The sequence below is a fragment of the Solanum dulcamara genome, chromosome 9 (assembly GCF_947179165.1).
Source record: "Solanum dulcamara chromosome 9, daSolDulc1.2, whole genome shotgun sequence".
NCBI lineage: Eukaryota > Viridiplantae > Streptophyta > Magnoliopsida > Solanales > Solanaceae > Solanum > Solanum dulcamara.
The window spans coordinates 69,213,142-69,216,923 of NC_077245.1; the positions used below are offsets into that span (position 1 = coordinate 69,213,142).

The window sequence follows — 3,782 nt, forward strand, 5'->3', positions numbered from 1 at the left end:
GATAGATTATCAACATCTTGCTTAATTAAATCTCCCTAAAATATTTACTACACTAGTTATTATTTAGCTACAAAGGTAGATTTTCGAAATCTAATATTTTCCATCTCTATGTAACTAATTGACCAAATTTTATCTTTCATTTAGTAAAATAAGGTGGTAGGAAAAAATAGAGAAACCAAAGCAAGAGAACAAAAACTCAAAAATCTTTGTTTTCTTGCTCTCTCAAAATCTTCATAGGCTAAGATGGAATTTGATAGTTCCAACAAATGTGAGAAAACTGGTCATGTAGATGTTCCTCCAGCCTATGTTGGCCTTAGAATTCTCTTGGTTGATCATGATACAACTTCTTTATCAAACATAGCAGCAATTCTTGAAGAACATTCTTATAAAGGTACATTAATCTTATATCTCTTTAGATTAATCCTCTATTTTTTGTTGGATCTTCTAGGTAACATCTGTATTTATTTATTTTGGTTTTCCACCCCGTGTCCGGTACCCACATTGGAGTCCGACTATATTCGGGGAGAAGCGCTCCCTACCAAGGATTTTTCCATACCTAGGGATCGAACTATGGTTAAGGGAGGAGCAGTCTATCCACTGCACCACATCCTTTGGTGGTGGTAACATTTGTACTTATAATCTATAGTTAAAGAAATGAATTTCCGTAAAATTAATGATTGATATTTGTTTTTTTGTGTGATACATGGAACTTATATTTTGAATTGAAATTTATCAGGAATAGATTTGAGCGTTGAAATTTGAAAAAGAATTTTTGTTTTGGCACAAAGAAAAATCAGATCCACAAGACTAAAAATTTTAGTTAATTTTAACATGCGTTTCGTGTATGACTGAGTGCAGGTACAAATGAATAAATTACAATGGAGTTGAATGAATTTGTTAGATTTATTATTTTTTGATAAATTGATGGTTGAAATTTGTTACTTGTGATGCTTGAGAACATAACAAATGGATGTGACATAGTTAAAGTAAGTCATTAAATTATCTACATATTGAATGCTTGAGAGCATATGCATACACTTTAACCTATTCATTTGAACTGTCTAATAGAAAAACTTTAACATGTGTTCAAATGCTCAATCGAAGTATGTCGTAGTTCAAATGTCAAAAGAGAATTTATTGGCAAGTGGCAAGTATAAGAGGTTGTCCATATATTCAACCTTATGAAAACATATTCACTTAATCCGAGTAATAATATAAAGGAAAAGGAAGGTTTACCACTAATTATCATGAAAATATCCCACAATATATATAATTGTTTTATGCTATTTTCTGAGTTTGATTTTTTTTTTTAATAGTTACTGCAATCGAACAAGCAACTGTAGCTTTGTCCATTCTCCGGCAACAGATCGACCAATTCGACTTGGTCATGGTGGATGTCAACATGTCAGAAATAGACTACCTTGAGTTCATCAAGTCCACTTTACTCATCAAAGACAAACCTATTGTTTGTAAGATCATTTTCTCAAAATCTTAATTATTGTATGTAGTTTAATTAGTGTGGACTATTCATTATTAAACTTAATCTACTATGCTAATAATATCAAAAATTTGACTTCTAAAACACATGAGTGTTACCTGAATACCACATTTGATGTTCCATTTTCGGTTTAGTGATGTCTCCAGAGGTGAAGACGGAAATGGTAAAAGAAGCAATAGCACAGGGGGCATTCTTCATTATTAGGAAGTCGTTGGTTACATCAATGAAACTTAAGAATGTATGGCGGCATGTGCATTCGCACAATAAGAAAGCAAATAAAAAATCACAACACAACAAGGCTAATCAAGTTGATGTAATGGACAATACATCTTGTGCTAAGAGAATGAGGACTACTAGTGAGGAGACACAAGTTAAAAGTAGTGGTACCTCAGAAAAAGAGGAGGATCATTCTTTGATTTCAGAAACAAGTATAGAAAGACCACAAAAGAAAAGAGGATGCGTGCAATGGACACCAGATCTTGACAAGAAATTAGATGAGGTTGTTCGCGAGTTAGGAGAAAAAGGTAAGTATACAAGAAATTTTCTGAATGTTCATAATTTTACTATTGAATTCTAATTATTTGTCTTACCATAGCCCGTCCTAGAGAGGTTCTGAAGAGGATGTGTGTCCGGGATTTGTCTATGAAACATCTCACCTACCATCTAAAGGTATCCGAGTTTGAAAAATGTAGATGAGATGTACTAGTTATGATTCAAGGTTTTGTCGAATTTTCCTAATATTTTATGGTCTTTATGCAGAAATACCGATCCCAAAAACAACAAGCTCCAAATGTTCAACCAGCTACTTTAATGAACTTCAACGAGGGACATCATTTCTCTGTGTTGAATTCAAGTGACTTCTCTACGAATTTCAACGAATTATTTCAAGGAACATACAAACCTCAACCACCTGTTCCTCTTATAGCTTCACCGAGTTCAAATGAGTATTCCTTGAATGGGTGGAATGAATGGGATGAATTGATAGAATCTGACAATTTCGACGTTGAGATAATGCCAGAAAATCAGAGTGTCACATCTTGCAACTGGCCTGATTACGTTCCTATTTTTGGAAGCCCAACTCAAGATAATACATGTCTCCACAAGGTCAATTTTCAATATAACAAAAAACAGTGATTCCTATGCTTAAGATTTATTTTGTCACATTTAATAATATTTATATGTTTTTGCCAGTAAAAGCCAGAATCGTCGATATACACTATTGCAACTTCTGGAGATATTCAATGCTTTTGTATGTGAAGATAGAATGTAGTTGGACAAGATGTTCGACAGTTTTTGTTGATCTATTCTGATTGGCCTCTATAGAACTCGAACAATCTTTATCTATCCTTTGTTTATGAACATGTAAAGATTGAATGAACATTTTCTTTTCATTCTGTATGTTTTTTCTTAAAAGGAGATTTTATTTATTTAGTAATTATGCATCATTGTACATAGAAGTAGCTACATTATTGCTAGCGTTATAGTTTTTAGGCGTAACATTTTGAGTACAACCCAAATAACATAATGGCTTTTTATGCCTTACAAAAGAAGTTCCTTCTACGTTTGCCTTCAAAGCATTTCTAACAAACATGGGAGGAACTGTCCATTCCACAAAAAGGTAATCCGTTCTAGCTTACTTCTTTATCTAGCAGCAGTTCTGCCACTTTGTTTTGTTGTCTGTATTCGTTCCTAATTGGGATTTCCCCAGCTTGTTTAGCAGATCCTTGCACGTAAAACAGTGATTGTGTGAGTTTCTTGTTCGTTCTTCAGCATGTTGATTACCTCGAGCGAATCCCTAGCTATCCCCAGCTGTTTGACCTGCATATCGTTAGCTACACAGCCTACATTGATCCTGTAGCTTCTTCCTATGTTAAAAGGACCCGGAAAGATTTTTGACCTAGAGTCAGCCTGTCACGACCCCAACCCTCCGTGACTGGCACCCACAATACTTATTCCAGTAGGAGATCCATTTCAACAGTCCAACTTATCAACTTAAGAAATAAATACTAAAACCTTGCAGAAGCAGGAATATAACGAGAAAATAATACTGAGTTCCCATAAACTCAACCAACAATTTTTAATAACTACGAAAATGTGGAAGTCAACACATTCTAGGAACTGAAAGTCGTCCTTACCAAAACTCTAACCAGTGTCAATTTAAGAAAAGGGGAAACACTCCCCAAACAGAAGTCAAAATAATAAAATAGTGACTAAAGTCTTAGTCCTGGAAAAGGGACTAGAACATGGAAGAGTCCATGACAGCTTGAAACAAACCGCTCACCCT

At 34.4% G+C, this 3,782-nt stretch overlaps 1 pseudogene; it reads left to right on the forward strand.

Moving 5' to 3' along the window:
• The first annotated feature begins 1,394 nt into the window (after positions 1-1,394).
• LOC129903747 (two-component response regulator ARR12-like) lies at positions 1,395-3,394 on the forward strand (annotated as a pseudogene).
• The last annotated feature ends 388 nt before the right edge of the window (positions 3,395-3,782 follow it).